This window comes from Panthera uncia, chromosome B1, assembly GCF_023721935.1.
Source record: "Panthera uncia isolate 11264 chromosome B1, Puncia_PCG_1.0, whole genome shotgun sequence".
Taxonomy (NCBI): domain Eukaryota; kingdom Metazoa; phylum Chordata; class Mammalia; order Carnivora; family Felidae; genus Panthera; species Panthera uncia.
In genome coordinates, this window is record NC_064811.1 from 17,385,014 (window position 1) to 17,412,981 (window position 27,968).

A 27,968-nucleotide genomic window follows, 5' to 3' on the forward strand; every position below is an offset into this window, starting at 1 on the left:
AAAAAAAAAAAAAAAAAAAAAAAAAAACGTTGAAAAAAAAATAAAATTTATTTGTTTACATTTTTCTGTCCTTAGTCTCCCACATGACACCAGCTCTATGACACTGTCTTATCTCCTTTTTATCACAGACACTTGCTTCTGCCAAGCATCCATTCCCAAATCTTTTCTCCCTTAGAGACTGAAAAAGCTAATCATTTTCCCTGCCTCCCTTGCCCAAACTTTTGGTGACCTCATTCTAGCCAAAAAGAATCAGAAGTTATGCTGTCCAATATGGTAGACATTAGATACATGTGAGTATTTAAATTTTAATTAATTACAATTAAACTAAAAATTCAGTTCCTTCAACATGCTAGCCACAACCCAAGTGCCCACTACCTATATGTGGCTGGTGAATACCATTTTGGACAGCACAGACTATAGAATAGTTTCAACATCACAGAAAGTTCTCCTCGTCAACACCAATGTGAGGGGATGTCTGCAGAGAAACCTCAGGACAGGAATTGTCTGCGTGACAGACTTTTTCTTGCTTTCTTGCTTTCTTTCTTGCTTTCTTGCTTTCTTTCTTGCTTTGAGACAAAGAGGGTGCAAATGAGTAAGGGGCAGAGAGAGAGAGAATCCCATGAGGGGCAGAGAGGGAGGGAGAGAGAGGGAGAAAAAGAAGCAGGGCTCACCCAAAGTGGGGCTTGTGTTCACCCCAAGCAGGGCTCAAGGTCACCCCATGCAGGGCCTCAACTCATGAATTGTGACATCATGACCTGAGCTGAGGTCCAATGCTTAACCCAGCGAGCCACCAAGGCAGGGGCCCTGTGTGATACTTATAAGAGAATATCTCTCCCACCACCCTCATTCTCCCTGCTTTAGAGATCATATTGTGGGGACAGGAGACCTGGAGCTGAAGCACGTATTTTGTGACCACTAGGCAAGAAGTCTGAAGGAAAATTCCAAAATAATAGGAGGAATCGGAAAGAGAAAACCACCATTTGGGTCATTGAGATCATACTTGGGCTGGCAATCAAGCCTTATTTTTATTGGTAATGAATATTCTCTGGCTTAATGCATGGTTACTGTGGTTTTCTAGTTCCTAGAACAGTGTCTGGCACATGGAAGGAAATCCAAAGTGTTTGTTGATTCAATAGCTTAAATTTTGGTCATTTTCATGTTCCAAACATCCAATACGGTTCTTCATATGCATTAGCTGGTGAGTAAAAGCTTTTGTGAATTAAATATTTTTGATAACTGGGCAAGAATGTCCAGCTAAAATCAACTAACTTGAGGCTGACTAAAGTTCAGCCTTCTAGAATCAAAGGGCAATGTGTAATGTCATGATTAAGTTGACAGCTATTTGGGAAAGAAGAGCAATTTTAGGGACTTGAAATGTCTCAGTGACACCTCTATAAACCCTGTTAATAAACAGACATTCTCTGTATATTTTTGCATTATTTAGTGTTAATCTATTGGAGCTCCTGGGAGGCTCAGTTGGTCAAGCGTCTGACTTTGGCTCAGGTCATGATCTCACGGTTCGTGGGTTCGAGCCCCAAGTCGGACTCTGTGCTGACAGCTCGGAGCCTGCAGCCTGCTTCGGATTCTGTGTTTCCCTCTCTCTCTGCCCCTCCCCCACTCACCCTCTGTCTCTCTCTCTCTCTCTCTCTCTCAAAAATAAATAAACATTAAAAAAACACACATAATGTTAATCCATTAAACTCACAGCTGTAGTTTATATTTTTAGTCATTACATAACTTGTGCTGGAACGCATGCTCAGTCATTACCCAGGACCCAGATAGGAACAGCAGTAGTGTCTCAAATCACCCCCTAGCCTCTTTAGACAGCATTGGCTCCTGTTCTGGCTTACTAGTTACTAGAAATAGTGATCTTCGACAAGTCACTAAATCTCATCTTTTGAAATGAGTTTGAACTAGAACCAGCTTTTAAGCACTATGATTTTATCCTGCTGAACCATGAATTCTTTTCTTGTTTGTCTGCTGCAGCCAGACTATTATTGGAATGTATCGCCGTGACAGTTAAATGCTCTCTTTAGATGACCAAATATCTTTCTGAAATAGTATATTCTTTGCCCATTCCAGTGTAATTACCATCAGTTGTAAATACAAAGAAGAAATATGAGGCAAAAATTGGCCAGCCGTGCCATGTGAGGAATTACCTAGTAGTCTCCAAACACACGATGAGGTCGGTTACACAGAGTTTTGTGGAAGGCCCACCATTCAGCTAAAGACACTCAAATCACGCAGTTGATTACATTCATTTAAAGCACTTGGTGAGAGGGGCACCTGAGTGGCTCAGTCGGTTGAGTGTCTGACTCTTGGTTTCCCAGGGTCGTGGGATCAAGCCCTGCGTTGAGCTCCCTGTTGAGTGTGGAGCCAGCTTGGGATTCTCTCTCCCTCTACCCTCTCCTCCTGTCTCTATCTCTCTCAAAAAAAAATTAAAAAGAAATATGATAAAGCACTTGGTGAGAAGCAGGGGAAAGAGGTGGGGTTGGTCAACCCACATAGAATAAAATGTGACAGATGGAACACCCTCTGGACCCTGGGCCACATGGTGTTCATTTGAACTGTTGGAGTCCGTCTATCCGTCTGTCTGTTTTCTAACTCAGACAAATCAATCTTCCCACTGCTGGTATAGTTACAAGGAGCAGAGCTGAAGTTTGAGCAAAGAGATCCAACAGACGGAATGTATCTGGGGCCAGCATCTCCCTTGTTCTATTAGAGGGATGTGGGGACAATTGTGCCTGAGCACAGTTACGACTTGTCTGCTAAGCAGCTGTGGGTCTTATCTGTGCTGCTTGGACAGAGGACACGCAGGGTCAGATTGGGTATCGCCAGTGGGTAGCTGGTTCTCAACCCGATAAATATTGAGTGCCTTATATGCCACCCCTGTTTATTGAACCATAAATATCTGGTGCATCCTCAGTTCTTCAATCCTTTTCTGCCTAGAAGTCATTTTCTCATTTGTCCCATCATTTTTGTCTGTTTTCTGCTCATGTTCTCTCCTTTCCTTTCCTGAATCTATCATGTCTCATAAGTGATTTGCTTCTCTACTTAGTGTCATCTACTCTCCTTGTTTTTCTGTTTTTATAGCAGAATTAAATGTTTTAAAATAACACAGAAAACACATTACATGACAGATGAAACAACAGACTTTGGGGAAATTTAGAAATATAGCTCACACCAGAGATGTGGCTAGCTTCTTCAAATAGCAGTATTGCCTGAGACCTACCTCCCAAAGACGATGTAAATAACCTGCCTTGTTATATCACCTATTTATGTTATTACAAGTTTTAGTCCTATGTGCCAACTATAATGGTCAAAACCTATCCACCAATTACTATTAATCATAGACATAGTAGGAGATAGGTCAGTCATAAATTTCCATCTATATTTTTAAGAACCCAGTAGCTTCCTTCTTCCTTAGTGTTAGTTAACATGTCAAAATCCATTTGTTGAGCTGTACAGAATGGGAAGATATATTTGAAGTTATACATTTCTCAACAAAATAATCATTACTTTGAATCAACCTCTGAATCAGTATATCGATAACACATTGAACATTGTGGTATTTGGATTTCTGTAACGTGCTTTTTTTTGTAACACATTTCTAAACACCCTCCTATGTCACCCAAAAGCCTCAAACATTGCTAAATCATAAAATTAGGTTATATAAACTCAGTCAAATTTTTAACTTTTAATTCAGATATATTAGTTATTGCTCTCCTTACGTTACCTGCATTTGGGGTAACAGGACTGTTTTAGTTTATATGTCAATGAGTCAAAATGCATGTATAGTTTGTATAACTCTATAGCATGCTAAAATACAGAAGAAGTGTGAAAATACGGAGGAAAAAGTGAAGTCAGGAAGTCTGGATTAATATACCGACTCTATCCTTAGCTGGGTTACCTTAGGCAACTTACCTAACATCTTGGTGCCTGAATTTCTTCATCTGTTGCAAGATTTAATATAAATTTAATTTAAAATTTAATTTAATTAAGTATGACAACACTGAAGGCACCTGGCACATGAGTTGCACGATCGGTGCCTATTGAACCTACTGAACCTGAATCTAGCCCATTGCCTCATATTCCAGATGGAGAAGCTGAAACCTACAGGCTGTACAGAGGTATCTCAGGTCATACCTTTGGTTCAAATAAAATCCAGAACAGAAGAACTGGAAAGACTGCAGGTATGGTTGGTTTCCCTTATAAGCCTATAATGAGACTTTCTTATAATCTGGTCACAAGTTATGATTTAAATAAGTCACTCACTTAATGTCTCAGTTTCTCTACCTGCAAAATCGAGGGACTGATAATTACCTCCTATATTCTAGGAATATTGGACAGGCAAAGAAGTAATGCCTGGAAGAAATCACTGGGAAAAACTTTCTATGTAACCATAACATATCATTATAAACATTAGAAGCTGCAAAAGCATCTCATTGTTAATAACACCACATTACAATTACATATATACAGCTTCTTTCATCTCTGAATCTCTAGATTCCAGCAAAATTAGTGCAGTGGACATTTTTAGACAGTGATTCTAATAGGAAGGCAAAATGAAGAATTGAGGGAGGAATCATACAGAAAATTCAGGAAAAAGCAAGCCTGTGTTCTCCACACGGACTGAGTTTTACAGTTCTATTTATCCAGGTAATTACCTCAATTGTCCTCATCTCTCTGCAAGTGAACACTCCTCATCATACAGATACACGTATCTTCTCTCTCTCTCTCTCTCTCTCTCTCTAAGAGAGAGAAAGGAATGTGAGAGAGTGGGGGAGAGTGGCGATGGGGGGGGTGGAGAGAGAGAGAGAGAGAGAGAGAGAGAGAATCACAGGCAGGCTCCATGCTCAGCATGGAGTCCAACACAGTTCAGGATCATGACCCAAGCTGAAATACAGAGTCAGACACTCAACGAGCCACCCAGGTGCCCAGATGTATGTACATTCCAAATTCAGTTCAATATAACTGAGATGCTTCTGAATGTCTGTTCCAAGAAAGAAATGCCTTTGTCTTCTGTATTACTGTAAGCCCAGCACCTGAACAATGCCTAGTATTCCATAGGCACTCCATAAATATTTGTTGAATGAATCGATGGATGAAAAAATAATCCAAAGAATGGATAACATTTCTCCATTCATGAATTTGTCTTTCATGACGATCAAATAACTGCAACCGAGTTGCCGTATGGAAACTTAAGGAAAACTTTTATTTATGAACTCAGCTCTCAGCTCAGTTGACTGTGCATTGAAATTTCTCATACTTGCACTTACCTCTTAAAACTATATGAACATATCATGCTATCATTGCTAGATTATAAATGATAAAATTCCAATAGTATGACTCCTGTCTGTCCCTATCAGGAAAAGTTACTCATCTATTTGGAGCCTGTTTGGCTGTAAAACCTCTGTATATTAAATTCTAAATCCACTTAATTAGCTTCTCTAATCTTCATTATATAAAACTCAGTCCCATCTGATGGGGATATAAAATAAAAACAACCTCTCTGACAGCTAATATTGCAATATATAGAGTCTCAAGGGAAGAGAGAGATTCTGTCTAGAGCACTGTCCAGTCCCTGACTCACTTTTACCTGATCCCCTCAGGAATTATTCATTACCCAGTGAGCTAAAAATATTTTCTGATTTTATTCTTCTTTTCTTTGTGTATTCATATCCCTAACCTCCTCCCTCCAGAAGTCTGAAAGGAGGAAGTCAGGAGTCAGGTGTTTGTAGGTCCCTGCCCATAGCACCATGAAATTCTATCGAAACTACCCCTATTTTAGTTACAATTATTTCAGGTGAAAGTGACAGAAACACAACTCCAACTAGGTGAAACCAAAAAGGAACATATTGGTTCACATAAATAGGAAGTTGTTTCAGGCATAGCTGGATCTAGGTTCTGAAGCAATGTTCCCAGGTCTCTCTCTCCATCTCTTTGCACTCTGTGGGCTTTGTTCTGTGGGCAGGAACTATTCACCCTGCAGTTGGAGAGCCACCAACAGCTCCACCTTCCTATCAACCTCACATTACTGTAAAATCCCAGTAAAAAATAAAAATAGCAACAAAACAATCCCCTTTCCCAGCATTCCCAGGAGAGGGACTAACTAACCTAGTCTGGGTTGAAAATACACTTACCTCACCTAAAACTAACGTAATGTGTGTCAATTGTACTTTGCTAAGGAAGGAAGGAAGGAAACCGAGTTTTAGAACAACTCATTAAAAGAAAAAAAGAGGGGTGCCCGGGTGACCCACTCCATTAAGCGACCAACTCTTGATAACAGTTCAGTTCACGATCTCACAGTCATGGGATCGAGCCCCGAGGGGGGCTCCAAACTGAACATGGAGCCTGCTTCGGATTCTCTCTCTCCCTTTCTCTCTGCCCCTCCCCTGCGCGCGCGCTCTCTCTCACACATACACAAAATAAACTTTAAAACAAATAAAAAATAAAATAAACTTTAAAAAAAGAAAAAGAAAACACACATACTGAACAAGTGTGGGATAAGGTGAGTTCCCCAAATACATACTTGATGGCAGAAAAAACAAAACTGTCTGCTATGCTATCTTTACCCCAATAGTATATGACATAGACAAAATGATAGGAAGGACAATTCGCTGAATGTTAGTCACAGTTATTTCTGGATGGCTTGCAAGCAAATTTGAACATGTTCTTTATGTTTCTCTTTATACTGTTGTTATTTTCCATGTTTTATAATGTATATGAGTTACTAACATAATTTTAAAATTAAGTGCTATTTTAGGAATGTATTCATTTTATCAAATAAATGAATGAATATAATTCCTGAGTCTGCTGCGTGTGAAGCACTTTTCTGAATGCTAAGGACAAATTAAATGAATAAAATAGCCTTGGCCACTACCACCAAGGAATTTGTTGTTAGATAGAGAGGACAAACACATACTCACTTAATCACTGTTGTAAACTCCTTAAATTCCTTTGGTAAAAGGATAATTGCTATTTAAAACTTACCAGCTATCATTACTCACTGCTTATCACCAAATCCCTCTCTTTCATAAAAGAGACATCAAAGATTTAAATATAAAAATATAATCATGGGGCCCCTGGGTGGCTGTTGCTTAGGCGTCTGATTGTTGATTTCGGCTCCAGTCACGATCTCACGGTTTATGAGGTCCAGCCCCGCACGGGGCTCCAAGCTGACAGCACGGAGCTACTTGGGATTCTCCCTCTACCCTCTCCCCCTCTCACGCTCACACTGCCTCTCTTTCAAATTAAAAGATAAACTTAAAATATATATAATCATAAAACACATTTAAAAATGACATTTATATGCAGGTATATAAACACCTAGGTGTATGTGTGTGCATACATGTGTTAGAGGGATAATGAAATATAAAAAACTTACAAATTAGTGAGAAAACATTCAACTACTTAAGAAAAACAGGTGAAATATCTGAATAGCTACTTCACAAAAGGATAAATATATGGTATGATATGATATGAAAGTATGATATGAAAGAATACTCAGCCTCAGGCGCCTGGGTGGCTCAGTAGGTTAAGCATCCAGCTTCCACTCAGGTTTGGGAATTTGAGTTTCTGCTGTCAACTCAAAAGCCTAGTTTGGATCCTCTGTCCCCCTCTCTCCCTGCCCCTTCCCCACAAGCGCGTGCACACTGTCTCTCTCTCAAAAATAAACATTAAAACAAATGCTCAACCTCACTAATAATTTTTTTAATGTTTATCTTTAGAGAGAGAGAGACACACACAGCCTGAGCAGGAGAGGGGCAGAGAGAGAGGGAGACACAGAAACTGAAGCAGACTCCAGGCTCTGAGCTGTCAGCACAGAACCCAAATCGGGACTCGAACTCATGCTCCATGAGGTCAGGATCTGAGCTGAAGTCCAATGCTGAGCCACCCTGGTGCCCCAGCCTCACTAATAATAAGAAATGCAATCAAAGCAACCTACAAAAAAAAAAATATCAAGATACTAATTTTTACCCTTCGAACTGGAAAAAAAATCAGAGTTAGATAATATCCGATGACTTTTGGAGAAGTCAACTGTTCTCCTAAGTGATTAGAGGCACTATCAATTGATAGAACAAAAAACCATTTTGCTTCCTGTCCCAGGTTTATTGAGATGTAATTGACGCATAACATTGTGTAAGTTTAAGGTGCCAGTATGATAATTTAATGCATTTAAAAATCGCAAAATGCTTATCACCATGGTATTAGCTACCATCTCCAACCTATCACCTAGAAGACACTTCCTTTCAAGTGAAGTCTTGAAGTAAGGAAATGAGAAAGCCGCTGTGTGCTGATCTCCTAGTTAGGTGAAAAGAGGGATATAGTGGACCCCATTTCTATAAATAAATGTGTGTGTATGTGTGTGTGTGTGTGTGTGTGTGTGTTTTATGCTGTGTATACATACAGTATTTCTGGAAGAATATAAAGAAACGGTAAGTAATGAAATCTTACCTCTGGGAAAAGGATCAGCAGTGAAGAAACTTACATTTCATCGTGTAAATTTGTTTATTATTCGATTTTTAAAAGTTTTATACATGCATTTACCTTTTATTAAAAAGGCAGACTAAAAAAAAAAAAAAGACCGATTTTAGAAACAGACTGAGCAAAAACTGTAAATATGTTTTTCAATTTTCTGGCAGCAGTAGACAGCAAAGCATCACAGAATATGTCTTACTTGTTCCAGGAAGGTTGTCTTGAAGGAAGACTTCTAAAGGTGGATGTGTAAAAACTGTAACGGAAGAAGGTACCCCTTGTCAGGGAAGCCCCACCTCCCCGCACCGTTTTTTTTTTTAAATGGTTTGAACAAAACTGCTCTTTTTAATATCCCTTCAAATGTAGATCAGTTCTCTGAGGGCAAGGTGGGTAAATTTGCATAGGATCAAAGGAGATTCCTGGGAGCTTAGGGGTGGAGACTGAGGACCTGAACCCTTCTGAGGCTCAATGGCTTTATATCTCTGATGGAGTTAGTGGTCTTCAGGCGGTTCTACCGTGAGTAACGTTATAGCTGAACTGAGAGCTGTCTGTGGAAGGCTCCTGCAGCCTGAAAGAAAATAGAACATTTGGGAAAATGAGAAAAGACCAATTTGGCAGGGACTGTAACGGAGGGAAGATTGCCATCCCAAGAGACGTGTGAGGCGGGCAGAGGTCAGATCTTGCAGCGCTTGTGGCTTTGGTCATTAGGAATGTCGTTCACCTTAATAACAGTTGGAAGCCATCGAAGGATTTAAAGAAGAGTGAAGACACAATAAAAGTTGCAGTTTTATATGCTTCTTTTGGCTCCTGCACGGGGATTGGAGGGGAATGGAAACAGCATACGAAAAGATTATGGTGTCTAAAGACAAAATTAGGTGTCTGTAGCCAGAGATGAGGGATTATTCTGGTAGCTTTAAACTAGGAGGATGGGAATGGAGGTAAAGAGAGGTGGGTATCTATGACTGACACCATGTTTAAGAAACTACGAGCCTCATTTTTGCTTATTTGGACGGAGGGCATGCTTATTTGGACGGAGGGAGAGGGGGATGTCAAGGATGAGTCCCAGTTTTTTGGTTTGCCAAGCTGCATAGGGATGACATTTACCAAGACAGGAAGCCCTGGAGGAAGACCAATTTGCATGGGAGGATCAGGAGTGTTTGCTGGACATGTTGAGATTGAAGTCTCTTTTAGACATTCAGGTGGCAGTGTTGAGAAGGCACTGTTACAGTCTGGAGTTTTCAGCAAGGACTGGAGGTTAATTTTTTTTTTAAGTTAGAGCATAAACATTTTATTTGAAGCATAGGTGAAGATGAACTTTCCTAAGTAGAAAAATTAAAGTGAGAAAGGAAAAGGGATTGGTGAGCATCTATCCCAAAGAAGTCAACTTAAAAAAAATTTTTTTTTTCAACATTTTTTTTTTTTTTTTTTTTTTTTTGGGACAGAGAGAGACAGAGCATGAACGGGGGAGGAGCAGAGAGAGAGGGAGACACAGAATCGGAAGCAGGCTCCAGGCTCCGAGCCATCAGCCCAGAGCCTGACGCGGGGCTCGAACTCACAGACCGCGAGATCGTGACCTGGCTGAAGTCGGACGCTTAACCGACTGCGCCACCCAGGCGCCCCAAAAAAATTTTTTAATGTTATTTATTTTTGAGAGAGAGAGAGAGAGAGAGAGAGCGCGCGCGCGCAAGCTCACAAAATGGGGGAGGGGCAGAGAGAGGGGACAGAGGACCCAAAGCAGGCTCCCCACTGCCTATAGTGTCTCAAACTCATGAACGAAGAGAAAATGACCTAAGCTGAAGTTGGAGGCTTAACCCACTGAGCCACTCAGGCGCCCCAAGAAGTCAATTTTTAAATGTATGGGAGGAGAGAAGGCAGCAGAGAAAGAAAGACAAGTAGAATAAAGCCTTTCAAAAATGAATAATGTAATAATAGGGATTGCTGATTAGTCCCTATGATCATTTACTTTCTCCTTGTTTTACAAAGTTAATAAGATCACTTAGAGACAGGAAGATTCGTTATTTATCAAGAACAATATCTATTTTAAATTAACCCTTCTTAAATTGCCTTCTAGAACACCAAAGATGCTGACCACCAATTTAAACACCAAAGTTACTACAAGCAGTAACACTAAAAGCACAAAATCACCTGTCCTGCATACCACACCAGCCACATTCTAGCCTCCACCCCCCTGCCCTACTAGTGAGTTAACAGAACCCTTTTCTCCTTTATGGCACAGCTTTTTATGACATTGTCTCTGAGTTTTACTAGAAAGTATGGCAATTCCAGCTGACTTCTCTAGAGCGATTGCAGGAATCCAGGAAAATTAGTTTTTTTCTTTTGTGTCACTACTCAGCTTTTAGAAGACGGAGCTAAATATTCCATGCTAATGGCATCCGAGGAGGCACTTCTAAGGATGCTGTTGTTACCAAGTCATCATGGAAGAAGATCTTATCAATCAATCGTTGAATTGGGGCCTTTTGCCCATATATGTCTTTTAAAGATAAATACCTAGTCTAGTCCTTTATAGTCTCCAGCAAAATTTTGCCCGTTGGCAAAAATAGGTAAAAATATGGAACTGATTTCCAGAGGGAGTTTTTCTTTGTCTTCAGCATGCTAGAGCAGGGGCCAGCCAATTTTTTCTGTAAAGAATCAAGTGGTAAATATTTCAGCCTTTGCTAGCTAGAGTGTCTGTTACAACTACCATGGTGAAAGTAGCAATAGATAAAACATAAATTCATGAGTGCCACTGTGTTCCAAGTAAACTTGATTTATGGACACTAAAATTGGGATTTCATATAATCTTCATGTGTCATGAAATGCTATTCTTCTTTGGATTTTTTTCTATCCATTTAAAACTGCAAAAACCACCTTAGCTTGTGGACTTCGTAAAAATAGATGGTAGACTGACTTCTGCTCTAGGTGAGACCATCATAACATGTCTTGAATTATCACCACCTCCTTTCCTCCCCCCAATAATTAATTCAGAAAATTCAATTCCAGTTGTTGAAAATGAAAATGTTAACCCTGGGGCCAAAACAAAATCTGGGGAACATTGGAGCCCAGTTCTTCCAACATTCTTATTTAAGGCAACCTTAGTAGACTGCACCATCCATCTGGGGATGGCCATTTGCTTCGAGTTGATAAGACATAATGGTGACAGCTCAGATAAGGTTCCCAACTACAAATTCTCACCACTCATGCTGAGGTTGAATCAGAACTATTGTCAGTAAGGATGGTGTCTGTCAATCCATGTGTTGCAAAAACTAGCACAGACCTGATTATTGCAGCAGATGTTTGAAATGTAATTATAAGCACTTAGAGCCATTTTGAGAGAGAGAGTCTAACCCAAGAAGTTCTTTTGGTATCAGACTGCAAAATCAATATGAATTCTTGATATGCATTTTGAATGCTTCTGGAGCCCTTAGCCTGAAGTGACCTTGGGCCAATAACATCAAGTAGGCCAGAATGTGGTAGAACCCTTTTACAGTCTTTCATTGTTTGTATTTGTCCCATGCTACCTGACATAAGTTTAAGTAATAAGGTCATGAAAATTTCTTCTAAGTGTTTTACACCCAAGATGATCTGATGGCCCCCTTTCAGAAAGACAATATTACATTTCTACAAAATATATCCTTTATGTCAAACTAACTCATGCTGATGACTTGGGATCAAGCCTTTATTTCATATTCCCACTCTTTACCTAATTTGAGACATAAACCAAATGGGATCTCCTAGAAAGATCATTCTGTAACAGGATCAGCCAAAAGACATAAACATTTAGAGGCCCTCAGACATTGATGACAAGGACATGATAAAAATCTGTAATTCCCAGGAATTCCAAGAAAAATTCTTAAAATCAAACCTCAGACTAGTAGACAGACTCCTGAAAGTAAACTCCTTGGTTGACAAATACACTAACACAACTGCTTTCCAAGACCCCTCTTTCTCAACTACCCTCCCTGCCCCTCTTGTTCAATCTCCTTTAGACACAGAAACTCTTAAGGAATTTAAGGCATAGGAACTGGTAGCACCTGAAGTTGAAAAGGCTAATTATAAACAGGGGGGATTTCTATCTTTATTTATTTTTAGCTTTGGAAACACCTGCTTTGGTCTGTCCTCTTCTCTTGCCTGCAATTTAGTCCATAACCTCTGTGAGATTAGACACTATGGCAAAGGAAATAAAGTTCTCCTGCACAAATATTAGTGGGAGTGCACCTGCCTTCATATTGAGTAGGTAACCTCCACTGGCTCAATCTACCAGGAACAGAATCCTGGTAAAAATGTAAATGTGGGACAAGGATGAGAGCCAGCTCCTTCTGTCTCATTTCTCCACTGGTAAATGGATCTTATTCAATTCTTAATATTTCATGGATAGGAATATGTTCTAAACCATAGTCTGCATGTTTTCAGGATGGTTGGAAGCTTTTCCTTGAAAATAGGCACTGCCACCATTGTAGCTAAGAATAACCACTTGGGCAGTCCCTTGGTTCCCCTCTAGTAATAGAGGCACTCAACTCACTAATGTTCAACAGATACTTCTACTCTCACAAAACTGCATCCTTCTTACCATTCTCTGGAAAAAGGAATGGGCCAAAACAACCAAATTCCCCGAGGAACTCGCGTTTGCCTGGGTTCAAAGTCATGCCTTTATCTCTGATCATTATTTGCTCCTCCCACTTCAGCCCTTACGAAATAGTTAGTCAGGACAGGGAAGATCTACTATCCCTCTTGGACCTTAGGAGATCTAATATGATTCAATCCAATAACCTTAAATACTGCCCAGGTCTTATTAAATACACTCATACTTATGACTAGCAGGTCAATTCTGTTTTCGCCCAGAGTTCCCACCTCAGCCTTTACATGATTTTCAGGTGATACCTAGTTTTCTGGGAAACACAGGTCTGAAAAACTGATCCTGAATCCAAGTAGAAAGGACCTAACTCTGTCCTTCTAACCACCAGTATTGCTGCAAATCTACAAGGAATACAACCTTGAGCTCATGTTGCACAATTAAGGAAGACGGCAGCCTCACCTAAATAGAAATCTGATCCAACAGAAGACCTTAAACCAAGGCTCTTTCAAGAGCTCCTAGAAGCAGAGAATAGCATGAAGTACCCTGCTTTCCCAAGCCCCACCAAACAGGCACAGAGCATCAAAAGGTGGTCAGCTTCAACCCCAGATTCCAAAACAAGATCCTCCAGGGGTTCCCTGCTTAATCCCTGCCTTCTTTGTCTACTCTTCGTCAAACTGTTTCTTCTATTTCCATCAATCTTGGAACCAATGCTCCCCTTATTACACAATACCTTGAAATGATTTTGCCCCCCCTTTGTTCTGTCCTGTCCTGTCTCACCATATAAACAAAAAGAGAACAAATCTCCCTCATTCAATTTGTTCTGTTTTTTTTTTGTTTCAACTGTCCCTACACTCTCAACCCATCCATCACCTGACCACTGGGGTGGACACTCCATTGCCTTCAACACATCCCAGGGAGACTTTCTCCTTAATGGTCTATATGGGTAATTCAACCACTTCCACTTCATCAACCCCAACTTCTCAGCAATTCCCAACATAATCAAGACATCTCTTAAAATCTCCAAAACTCTAGGCACCTAGGTGGCTCCGTCGGTTAAGCATCTGACTATAGCTGAGGTCATGATCTCGCAGTCCATGAGTTCAAGCCCCACGTTGTGCTCTGTGATGACAGTTGAGGGCCTGGAGCCTGCTTTGGATTCTGTGTCTCCCTCTCTCTCTGACCCTCCCTCACTCATACTCTGTGTCTCAAAAATGAATAAATGTTAACAAAAATTTTTTAAAAATCTCCAAAACTCATGACTCTACTTTGCCCATAACAGGTATAAGAAAAAAAACACATCAGCACTTTCATTTCTGATAACCATCTTCTCCTTCACTACTTTTCAACTAACCCTGCAAACTTTGTTGAATTCTAAGTAATGACTATGGCCTCCTGCCAGATCTACCCAATGGTGAACTACAACTATTATTATTAATTACTACACCCCCCAAAGTGCCTGTGTCCCCCTGCCAAGTATATTACATTTTATGTGGTAGCAAGCCTACACCTGCCTTCCCCACATCATTTTTTCCCTTACATCTTCAGAAACCTTATCTGGGACTTCCAGTTATTTAAAATCACTAGTACACCTGTTGGCCATGTGTCCATCTGGAGATTTAAATGGTCACTTCAAAATGAGGCAAATATAAGTTATTCAGGAGAGTTCATAGAGAGGTCATTAATTCTCCCTTTATGTGTGCTGTGGAGGCTATTATATCCACTATGGAAATTATAAATTGGAAAAAATAGAAAGGTCTCCAAACCCATACGGAAGTAATAAATGATACCATTTCTGCCATAGAAACACAACAAATAAGCTTAAACTCACTGGCTCCTGTTGTTATAGACAATCATATAGCTCTCAACCTCTTCCCAGATGGTCAGGGAGGCGTCTGCTCCATAGCCAAAACATCTTGTTGCACTTGGATTAACATCACACACCAAGTAGAATAGTCAACCACTAAACTCAAGGAAAAGGCTATTTGGCTCTCTAAAAGTTGATCCAAATGGCCTATCAGACATGTTGTTCTGGATGGGAAATGGAAATCTAGGATCCTGGATTTGGGATATATTGCAAGAATTACTCACCCTTCTTGTAATCTTATGCCTTACAGTTAAATGATGCATCCTGTCCACAGTCTTAAATGCTACTATGTAGTTATTGTCTCAAAATATGATTCAAAAATGTGTATGATCCATCAGGCTCCAAAACAACTCCACTTCCAACTAACTTCTCACTCAGAGGCTGAATTTGAGCTTTAAGTACCAAGATCAAATCTGGAATGACAAAGGCGTAGATCTGTACATTCCCCATCGCTTTGTTTCCCTTGCAGTTATTTAAGGACAACTTTATGGTTGTCTTCAATAAGAGGAAAGGTGATGTGACAAGGTCAAACACATCGCTTTTCTCTATTGCCTGAACCTACTAACAAGGCCAGACAGAGACCTTTCCCCTTTTGCCCCTAGTCAATTTCTAATTCTTCGTCTCATGAGTGATTAGCTAACATTAAAAGTATGTGTCTTCTGGGGTGCTTGGCTGGCTCAGTTGGAAGAACATGTGACTCGATCTCAAGGGTCATGAGTTTGAACCCTATGTTAGGTATAGAGATTACTTAAATAAATAAAAATTAAAAAAAAAAGTATGTCCTCTGAAGCTAGCTAGACATAGACATAAAAATTTCCTGTTGAGATGACTGAGACTTTGTCTGATTGCAAAACAATTCCAACAGCAAATCACCCCATCTGTCACTTAGCTACTGCTCTCTTTAAAATGTCTAGGGTGAATCCACCCTACTGAGAAACTCATCTTCAGATCTAGATGCTGTCCCTATTGCAATAGTATGAATAAAATCATTCTCCTTAGTTGTTCAGTTTTTGTCTTATTTTTTAAAGTTAATTTATTTAAGCAATGTCTACTCCCAACATGGGGCTCAAACCCATGACCCCAAGATCAAGAGCTGCATATTCTACTGACTAAGCCAGTCAAACACCCCCAGTTTTTGTCTTTAACATGGCTTATGCAGATGGGAAAGAAAATTTTCATCCTCCTTTGGGAATTACATCTGGTCCCCAAAGAGTCCAGTCATGCATAGTTTATTTCCAGGTAGTGAGAAGAGAATGACCTTTGCTCCATTGAGGCAGACCTGGGGCTGGGCAGAGACTAGGAACCAGGCAAAGAGAAATTTCTGCAATAAACACCCAGTAGGAGATAGATAAATAGCATATTGTAATATTGATTATTTTTTAGCAAGTTACTTCTGTTATTTCTATCACTGTTAGTACCTTCTCACTCTTAGTACTCAGTAAATTATTTTTAATTTTTCAGTCTGGGTCTAGCTGCACTATGGAGAATTAAGGAAAGAGTCCTGTGTCCCATCTTGGAAGAAAATGTCAAAGAGGAAGCAGCACCTTTTTTTTTTTTTTTGAAGTAATGTCTGCACTCAATGTGGGGTTCAAACTCACCTCAAGGTCAAGAGTTGCATACTCTACCGACTGAGGTAGCCAGGCACCCTGGGAGCAAGACCTTCTTTAAGTAGCAGAGGAAATTAATGAGAAATCTCCAAGAACAAGTCTAAAAGTCTTTGAGACCTGCTTCTCTCCCCATCAGATATTCTTTCTGAGTTGCCAATTTGTGATAAGCTGAGTTTGGATTTTATTGCAAGTAGTTTGCTTACACAAGAAAAGAACAGAGTTGGTGGCCCCTTATATAGAGCATGCATTAATATGAAAGTCAAGAGCCAATCAACAGGGAAATGTTGGCGGTTTGGAAGCAGGCTCTGACTACTAGGGAGAGTGAGAGGTTGTGCAAGATAAATACAGAACAGATGGTCAGATAATTGAGAGTCTATGGTCTATTAGTGGAGGAAGATTGTTAGGGCGAAAAGCTAGATTAGTCAGTCGGGTAAGGCAGCCGAAGGGGCTGCTGTGGAAGATGTTCACATTAACCAGGATCTTACTCCACTGGAGCCTTGAGGGTAAATTGGTTCAGAAATCGGTAAGAGTCTCACCTCAGGAGTTAGTTCTCCTACGATTTAAGAGACCAAATCCTCCAGGTGAATTAGACTCTAAGTAAAACACTAACAACCTAAAGAAAGCTTGGATTTTCTGTTCTTTCAAGGGTAGATGGGAATATATACTGCACAATCTCATCTGGAGTATGGGTGAACACTAGCCATATTGATATGATCACTTCAGGAAATGACGCTGGAAATTTAACTTTTCGGATTTTTCCCACTCATATAACTGCAAGATGATTTCGGACCTCCCAAGTGTTTCTGTGATTCATCATCTGTTGATACTGTTGCAGGGTCATCAAGCATGACAGCCAAGAAAGAATTCTTGAGACATTGACAGTACAACTTAGTAAGTTCATTTAAGTAGCACAGAGACAGGACCTGCACTTTTGCTGTATGAAGCTGGTGGTTATGATCAAGGGGGAGGGAATGTGCCGGGAGTATTAGATCATAAATGGCTTCTTCAAATTTCTACTTGTAAAACTACTTTCTCAAGATTTCTTTGGTGCTTATCATTCAGTTCGATATTAACTATTGGTGAGATATACAGGCAGTCATGAAATTCTTTAAGGATGTAGCAACCAGCAGTATTTGATCTTTATCAGAACTACGCAGGGTATAGGTCAGCCTTCTGGGCTAAAGGTGAATATTTTCTGCTTCTATCTCTCAACAGTATCAGAAATATGGTGCAGAAATATTGGATTAAAACTGAGAAGTAGAAGCACTAAATTCTAAGCCTTACATTGCAACTCTTGGGTAGGCTTCATAGTGTTAATGGCCATGACATCTCAGAAATACTGCATAACACAGGAATGAAAAAAAAAAAAAACAAAACAAAACATTTCTGAGTCCTAAGTAATTAGGGGTAAGCATTAGGGAGAGAGAATTAGATAAAAGACCCAACTTTTACTACAGTTGATGATGTGTCTGGGTTAACCATCTGAACTTTGAATGATTGCAGGTGCAGTGACCGGAAGTTCTCTACAATTGCTAAGAAGACTCTAAGGATATTGCAAGTTAAGTAGGGCCACATCTCAGGAGCCACATGAAAGATTGGCTGAACTCCAAAATGAAGAAGAAAAATACATAATGAATCATTTTCAGTCTCTACTGGCACCTTCACCACAAATCTAGTAGACTAATTAGACACTCTATGGATTACATTATATTAAAAACGTGTATGTATATGGAGAGATTATCTCATATATGGCTTATTTACCTAACCATGGCCTATTTGAAGACAACTTATTTGACTTGAAGATAAAGGTTGAGAACTGAAACTACCAACCCTTACCCACAGTTTGGACACTAAGGAATTAAAATGCCTATTTTGCCCTCACTACCCACAGATAACCTAACCATCTACTTTACATGACTTTACTATTCCATTGTCTTCACAGGTGTGACTTTCAAAAGACCCATCAATTCTTCAATGGAAAACATCAACACACAGTCTGCATCCTAAGATTCTTGGAATGTCTTGCCTGAAAAATCCTTGCCTGCTGTTTTTGACAACCCTGGACTATTGTCTCTTAATCTTTACCCAGTTCTCATCAAGCTCCCCAGCGAACTAAATCTCTGATTCTCAATTAATGCTGAATTCGTTCCCCCACAGAGACATTACCAAAGCTTTGCAGAGGTTGTGTTCTTCGTTAATATGTAAGCAATATACTTAACTTTGTCTTATCCACAGGTTGTGTTTGGGGATATTTGAGGAGCCAGCAAGCAACACATCTTTTTTAGTTGTTTTGCATAGAGCAAAATTACACTTCTGGCTTTCAAGAACATCTACAAATGGTTAGCTTGTGCTGGCTTCTTTAAAAGATAGACTATAACTTCTCCCTGCACACTTAAAAGACAGCTTCCAACAGTAACAGCTGTATCATTACTGTAGTCTTGGGAAATGTATAATGGTCTCAGTAACAAACAGGTATAGGATCTTTCAAGAATATATGGCAGATGTTATATTTATTATTTTTGTTGGCACATCATGGCCTGGGTAGCTTTCTTTCTTCCCCCATGTTCCTTTATTACTTAGACTCTCATTCTTGACCCCTGGAGCTTCACTGGTAGAGTAATTGAAATCACTTCCTACCACATGATACGAACTGTTATAACAGTTTCTGAACTCTTTTCCTAATGGACTTTTGAACAGTATGTTCTCTTAAACTGACTTTTTTGATGGAAAATGTAGTATACATTGTCATGCCAGAAGCAGAGACCTAGTATAAAACCAGAATTTGAGCAGACTTATAGGTCTGCAGATATTAAGGAGTGTATAGTTTTTATTACTGATAACCTATTGGTCTGTGTTGAAAACCACTTTTAGTATTTATGGCTGAAATGATATGATGTCTGCAATGTGTTTTAATTCTTTTTATTTTTTAACGTTTATTTATTTTTGAGACAGAGAGAGACAGAGCATGAACGGGGGAGGGTCAGAGAGAGGGAGACACAGAATCTGAAACAGGCTCCAGGCTCTGAGCTGTCAGCACAGAGCCCGACGCGGGGCTCGAACTCACGGACCGCGAGATCACGACCTGAGCCGAAGTCGGACGCTTAGCCGACTGAGCCACCCAGGCGCCCCTGCAATGTGTTTTAAATGGCTTGGGGGTGGGGACTGGGGGAAATAAAGTGTATAGATGAGATAAAATTAGTCTCAAAGATAATAATTTTGAACCTAGGTGATGGGCGTATGGAATTTGACTTAACTGTTCACTCTATATATTTTGTGTCTATTTGAATTTTTCCTAATATAAAGTGAAAAAACCCTGAATGTGGTTAGGAATAGTTGTATTGGGTAAGAATTGTCTTAATTCTTCCAAAAGGTCAAATCCGGGACTGTCAAGAGATACCACTTAAGGGATTTACAGTGATTTGAGAACAATGCTGAAACTCCAGGGAGGAAAAAATAGTAAAAAAGAACACTATGGGGGCCATTGGGTCATTTATTACATTTTGGTTTCTGAATAAAAGAGTACACCCAAAAGCCCCCCAGCTTTTATCTCATCACCCAGTGTTAAGTGAGGGGCCAGATTTGAGTCATGAGATGGAAATTACGCACGAGATGGAAACTGGCAAGATACTCAATTGAAAGAACATTACAGAATGGTTTCTACTAGAGCAGAGGTTTGCAAACTTTTCCATAAAGACACTGATAGTAACTGTTCTCTGCTTTGCAGGCCATGTGCTTTCTGTCACAACTGCTAGACTCTGCCATTGCAGTGCAGAAGCAGCCATGGACAATATGTAAGCAAACATGCGTGGCAGTTCCAATAAAGCTTTACTTGTAAAAATAGGCAACAGGCCGAATTTGGCCTGTGCTATGTAGTCTGCCAAGCCCTGGGTCAGAATAGGAGCTTTGGAATTACACAGATCTGAGGCTGTATCCTGAGTTTCCACTTAACTGTGTGACCTTGGGCAAATCACTTAACCTTTGAGGTCTAGTTTCCTCAATTGTAAAATGGAGAATTTCAGTATCTGCATCCAGTGGCTGTTAGAGAAGAATAAGATGATACACGTGAAGCATTTAGCTAAGTATCTAGGGTTCCTTAAATGCTAAGGAAACATTAAGTATTATTAAATCGAGGCTCTTTTGGTATATAATTTATTACTTATTTAACCACCATACATTTAACCATCTTCTTCAAAAGAATGCAAAGATTTTGTCATTTAAGGAACTGTGATCCAAGTGTAAAATATGTAAGAATTATCCCAATTTACTAATTTTCTCATCATTGTTGTTAATCATCTTTGTTGAGGTTCCAGCTGGCTGACAACACTGTTTTCTTCACCCGAACCCCCAATTTTTCCCCCTAATGATAGTGAGACAAAAGTTGGGATGAAGATCAAAATAGCAACTTTTTTTTTTAACGTTTATTTATTTTTTGAGAGAGAGACAGAGAGAGAACAAGTTGGGGAGGGGCAGAAAGAGAGGGGAGATAGAGGATCCTAAGCGGGCTCTGTGCTGACAACAGAGAGCCTGACACCGGGCCGCACCTCATAAACATGAGATCATGACCTGAGCCAAAATTGGGATGCTTAACCGACAGAGCCACCCAGGCACCCCGAGATCAGAGGATCAGCTTTATTGTTGATAAAACTGAAGACAGGCCAAACTGAAGACATATGTCCATATGTTGCCTATTTTTACAAGTAAAGCTTTATTGGAACTGCCACGCATGTTTGCTTACATATTGTTGAACTGGTCCAATCTGTGGCCACTGGGGCTTTCTGATAACCTCATACAGTAGGTCATTATATAGGCAGTGTTGGGCAATCTTATGCCTCCCCTTTGCATAAGCTGAAACTGCCTGAGTAAGCTTTCTGCTCAGCACAGAAGGCAACCCGAAAGCACACATCCTTGAAATAGGCTAGCTCCAAAAGAGCAAAGGGGCTGCACTGAGAAAAAGGAATATGGAAGTAGAGAAATGCAGAATTTCCACTTACACTTAATACCAAGTCAAGTGTGTGTCAAAAGTTTCGCGAGGCGCTTCACTCGGGTCAGCCTACGAGACCCTTACAACAGCTCCTTGAGGCAGTGTTATGAGTAAACAAGACAGACAGAAAAAGGGAGAGAATTCCCCACAATCTCCCAGGAAGAAAGTGGTAAGGCCAGGATTGAAATCCATATTCAGTTCCCTACCTCCAAAGCTCAGGAGCTCTTTTTAGCAAATCTGGACCTAAAAAGAAAACAAGCAACAAACCCAATCAAAACAAGAATGCAAATGAGTTTAGTTTAGACCTTGTGGTTGTAAGCCTTTATTGGTGCACAACCATCCCTACATTACTTCCTAGATGTTTGAAATGCATATGCTTAATAAATCCACTCTTAGATTTTGCCTACAATCTACGTCTGCTACTTAAAACAAAACAAAACACTGCAATATTCCTATTAAAAAGAGGAACATGGAGCCACCTTCAATTTCCTGGCTTCTACTCCTTTCTTCGTACCAAATAGTGGTGCTGAGATCCCATCTACAAATTCTTTCAGCTTCTGAAGATGGAATTGGCTTGGTCTTACCGACTTAAATTCACTTAAAGTGGTTATGTGCCCTTTTTTACTATCTTCTCAACTATCTTGGGCTATAATTCCTTTCTTTAAATTGGACCTTTTCAACTTGAAGGAGACCCAATAGAAATATTTTAGTGTTCTATCACCTGTTAGCATTATATTCTTTAAATGGTAAGCCTATCCCATCAGTTTTTTTTCCTCTAGCTCCAAATAGTTGAAAATCCCTTTCTGTCATCTCTAATGTCTTTTGATAACCTAATGTACTTAGCTTTTTACTTTCCTGACTGTTTTTAGAGGTTCTTCTTACTCTTTTATATTCATCTTCCGGTCTTAAAACATTATATCGTAGGATTGATGTGCTGGTAATTTCAAACAGGGCCATATATTGTACCTTTGACCCATTTTCAGTATACAGTTTTTGTACTGAAGGGAGATTTGAGCCAAATTGTTAGATTCCATAAAAAATGAGTAAGGTTTTCTGACATTTTGATAAAATACTGTTCCCTTAAATAGCCATATATTTAGACGTTCTATCAAAACAACCAACAAGATTGCCTTGCGTGATTTGTTCTTATGCTTTTAATTCGCTTGCTTTCCCAATTGCTGCACTTTCTTTCAATGTTAAATCTGTTGTTTTGCTAGATGATGTTCATTTTAGCAGAGAGGAGTTATCAAAATTTTGGTGCATTTTAGGGAATTTGGTTTGGATTGCCCTTCAAATACAAAATTGATGCTACTGACCCGCCATTAGTAGGACACGAAATTTGAGTTATTTCCCCTGTGTTGGTGATGGATTGTGCTGCCTGAGCTACTGGCACTCCCTTTCACATTATCCATTGTGACTAATCGCATGCATTTGCAAGATGATTAGCCAAGGTTAGGGGTACAGTCTGTGATTATGGAACAGATTTTTTTTCTTTATGTGAAAAATTACTAGCTTATAATAGCATTAAATTATAATTTTGCTTCCTATCCTAACCAATGGTAGATTGTAATAGCAATTCATATTCCTATGGCGTTTTGTGTATTGTTTGCTATACAGTTCCTGAGTAGGGCTCTGTCCCATCCTTGTTTTTCTCCCATTAAACATTTACATCTTTCTTTTTTTAAAGTTTATTTTTATTTATTTTGAGAGAGAGATAGAGAGCAAGCGGGGGAGGGACAGAGAGAGAAGGAGATTGAATCTCAAGCAAGCTCTGCTTTGTCAGCACAGAGCCCACTGTGGGGCAGGAACTCATGAGCCGTGCAATCATGACCTGAGATGAAGTCCAGAGTCAGATGTTTAATCAAATGAGCCACCCAGGTGCCCGAACATTTACAACTTTGAAATGTACCAACTCCACCTCTAAAGAACCAGAAGCTCACTCATTTGTTCAACAAACTGAGAGCTTACTATGTCTTAAGTTCTGTTCCAGTGCTGGAGGTACAGCAATGAATAAATCAGTCCTTTTCTTCCTAGAGCTTTTCTTTTAGCAAGGGGAGAAGGACAATACACAAGTATACAATAAAAGGTGTAGGTCATATGCTAGGAAAGATAAAGTAAGGAAGGAAGATAGGAAGTATCAGGGAGGGAAGTCATTGATAATTTATAGGGTAATCAGGGAAGTTCTCACTGATAAGGAGACATTTGAGCAGAGGTGAAAAAAAGGAAAGGAACAAACCATGTGGCTACTAGAGAAAAGTCTTCCAAGCAGATGAGCAAGTGTAACTACTCTGAAAAAGGAGCATGCTTGCATGTCCAACAAAAGTCAGGAGGCCATGTGAAGCTATTGTAGGGTTTTTGCTTATACTCCAAGTGAGATTGCAAACTGTTGAAAGATTTTAAGTGGAGGAGTGCCTTGACTTTTAAAAAAAGTCATCTGCTATTTCAGAATTGACTTTGGAGAGAGGTGTTAGCTGTTGCCCTGTAACAAATTGCCTCAAAACTTAGTGAGCTAAACACATTCGATTTCACAGTTTCTATGGCTCAAGAATTGAGCCATGGATTAGGTTTCTGCTTTAGGGCCTCACAATGTTACTGTCAAGGTGTTGGCTGGGGTTACAGTAATCTCAAGGTCAAGTGGGGCAGGATCTACCTTCAAACTCACTCAGAGTTGTGAGCGGAGTTCAGTTATTATGGGCTGTTGGACTGAGGGCCTCGGTTCCTTGCTGGCTGATGACCGGAGGTGTCCACAGTGCCATCCCAGGTAGTCTTAGCCATCAGAGCTAGCTAGCATGAAGAACAAAGAGAGAAATCTCAGCACAATGGAAGGCAGAGTCTTGTATCTTAGTCACAGAAGTAATATCCCATCACTTTTACTATGTTTGATTCGTTAAGAGTAAGTCATTAGGTCCAGCCCACATTTAACGGGAGGGGATTACAGGAGGACACGGCTACCAGGAGGGGGAATCAGTGGGAGCCGCGTCAGAAGCATCCTATCAACACAAGATCAGTTAGGATGTTACTGGGGTCTTGTTAATGGCTATTGATACTTCTGTGGCTATTTATGGTGTGGGGTGCTAAATAGTTTCAAAAGCCTTGCTTCTTCTACAGATTCTGGATATATATTAAAAAAAATTTTTTTTAATGTTTATTTATTTTTGACAGAGAGAGAGAAAGAGAGAGAGACAGAGACAGAGCATGGGGGGGGTGGGGTGGGCAGAGAGAGAGGTAGACACAGAATCCCAAGCAGACTCCAGGCTCTGAGCTGTCAGCACAGAGTCCAACGCGGGGCTCGAACTCACAGTCCGTGAGATCATGACCTGAGCTGAAGTCGGATGCTCAACCGACTGAGCCACCCAGGAGCCCCTGGATATACATTTTTAATTAAGTTTTTATTTTAATTTCAATAGTGTTAGCATATAGTGTTATATTCATTTCGGTCGCATGATATAGCGAATCAACAATTTCATGTATTACTCAGTGCTCACGACAAGTACCCTCCTTAGTGGATTCTTTTGAAGTTCAAACTAATAATATTCACTGAGGCATTGGATATGGAGCAGGGGAGAAAGACTAGAATCAAGGATGACTCTAACATTTTTGGTCTGCGCCCCTGGAAAGATGGAATTGCCATTTTCTGAGATAGAAACAACTCTGGGAAGAGACAGTTTTGTCGAGGGGGAGGAAATAATCAGGAGTAATGTTTTAGACATGTTGACTTTGAGATGCCTCTTTGACACAAAAGTGGAGGTGTTGATTTGGCAGTAGGATATACGAATCTGGGGCTCAGGGTAAAGGTTTGAGCTGTGAATAAAAATTTGAAAGTCATCATCATCTACATTGTGTTTAAAACCATGATACTAGATATGGTTGCTAAGTAAGAGTATATACCAGAAGTTCCAGAGACTGTGCCATATTGGGAAAAAACATCTTCATGAGAGATATTCATGGATAGAGAAAGCCAGTTAACACTCTATCTCTGCAGTCGCCTTTTAGCCCCTAACAAAGACAGCAATGTTTTTCATTATGCAATTAGTCTAGCTTCTTATGGGCGTAAACTTCCAGAACAGGACTTTGGCTCCACCTTTACATTTTTTTCTAGCCAACGCCAAACCGAAAGGATTTCCCAAAGCAAGCCTACATTGAGTATACTTATTGTGGTGAGTACTGAGTGATGTACAAAATTGTTAAATCAGGGGTGCCTGGGTGGCTCAGTCGGTTAAGCATCCAACTCCCGATTTTGCCTCAGGTCATGATCTGAGCCCGCATCAGGCTGTATGCTGATGGTGCAGAGCCTGCTTGAGATTCTGTCTCTTCTCCCTTTCTCTGCCCTGCCCCTGCTCATGCTGTCTCATAAGTTTGTTTATTTATTTATTAAATAAACTTAAAAAATTTTTAAAAAGAAAACAAAATTGTTGAATCACTATATTGTATACCCGAAACTAACACAACACTGTATGTTAACTATACTGGAAATAAATAAATAAATACATTTATAAAAAGCAAGTCTACACTAATACAAAGTGGAAGTTTTGAAATGATAGACGTTTCTCTCTTTTTTTTTAAATGTTCATTTATTTTTGAGAGAAAGAGAGAGAGAGAGAAAGAGAGTGAGAAGGGGGAGAGGACAGAGAGAGGGAGAGAGAGAGAGAGGGTACCAAGCAGGCTCTGCTCTGTCAGCACAGAGCCCAATAGGGTGTTGAACCCAAGAATCATGAGATCATAACCTGAGCCAAAATCAAGAGTCAATCACTTAACCAACTGATCCACCCAGGTGCCCCAATGATAGCCCTTTCTTAAAAGAACTTCAGAAATAATTCTTTTTTTTTTTTTTTTTTTTTAAGGCAAGGCTCAAGGTCACTTAACATGAGTTCAGTTCTTAGAATGCTTTTTCTGGCTCTTCTGTCTTTGACTAATTCCATTCACTATTTTTACTTCAAAAAATCATTTATATACTGACAAGCTCTAAAATTTGTATGTTAAACCATAGACTCTCTTTCCCAAGTTCTTGGTCCATGTTTTCAACTGTCCCCTGGACATCTAGACCTGGAGTCTTATAGAGACTGAAGATGAATTCATGCTTACTTCCAAGAACATATTCTGTCACTTGTCTAGTTCATGACACCATCCATGACACCATCCATCTATGTCAAAACCCTAGAAGGAGTTCCAGGATTTCCCTCTCTCTCATACTCTGATTAATCATCATCATCATCATGAATAATCATAAAAAACTAATGATATGGAGGAGGCTTATAAATATTATATCTAATCATCACAATAACCAATTAGGTAGGTTATACGTACCTAATAAACAATAAGAGTAAAATTGGGGCATCTGGGTGGCTCCATTGGTTGAGTGTCCAACTTGGGCTCAGGTTATGATCTCGTGGGTTGTGGGTTTGAGCCCCATGTAGGGCTGTCTCCTGTCGGCACAGAGCCCACTTCAGATCCTTTGTCCCCCTCTCTCTCTGCCCCTCCTCTGCTCTCTCTCTCTCTCAAAAATAAACATTAAAAAATAATAATAATGGTAAAATAACTTATGAGATCAGAAAGCAAGTTAATGGCGGGACCTGGCATCCACCCAACTCTTCCAGGCTGCAAATCTGGTGTTCTTTGTCGTCTTAACTGTTGCTTCTTTACTCACCTACCTAGTCTTTTTAATTGTAAATTCAGAAGCGTCTCTGCATTCAAATATCTCCTTTCTGAACTCTCGCCATGGACTTAATCCAGAACTTGATTATCTCTCACCTGGACTTTAAAACCTTATCCTAGCTGGCCTCCATCTTTACAGCCACACTCTACCACGGCCATCCTTCTGAAAAGCAAAACCAATTGCACTACTGCCCTTCTTAAATACTTTATCGACTCTCACTTCATGTAAAATTGAGTCTCAAGCCTTAGCATTTTCAGAATCAGTGTCATTTGCAGACTCCAATATAATTCTGGGTTCAGAGATATCATCCAAGTACCCTTTGCTCCAGAAATTCCACACTTCTTTTTATTAACCTGGGTTTGGCTTTCTTCTTAGAATGCCATGACTTCTTTCTTCTAACTATAAAAGTGTTACCCATAATTTAAGATCTAGTTCAAGTGTTACCTCCTCTGTGTGCCTTTTATACATTTAGGCAAAGCTAATCCCTCCATCTCCTGGGATCTCGGGGCTAATTTCTGCTTACATCTCTGCCTCGAACAGTAGACTGTGAGATCTTTAAATACAGAGACTGTCTTGTTTGTCTTTTATATTCCCAGTGCTACCACATTGAGACATTGTTTAAATATCTGTTTTACAGATGTTAACATCATCCATATATCTGATTCAGATTTTTGAAAATGTAAAGATGAGCTGTTGCTATAGGAGAAAAGGCCACATCTTGACTGAATTTCATAGATTCCAGGAAGGATCGTATTAATCATCCTTGTTTATGTGCACCTAAGGTATGCTTTGAAACTTTTTGTAAGGTAGAA

General features: G+C 39.8%; 1 long non-coding RNA gene across 1 annotated transcript; it reads left to right on the top strand.

The window, feature by feature from the left end:
• The first annotated feature begins 729 nt into the window (after positions 1-729).
• On the top strand, positions 730-27,968 carry LOC125922676 (uncharacterized). The gene is made up of 4 exons (XR_007457734.1): positions 730-1,198; positions 4,098-4,193; positions 18,465-18,723; positions 27,794-27,968. It is a non-coding gene; the product is annotated as an uncharacterized LOC125922676 (long non-coding RNA).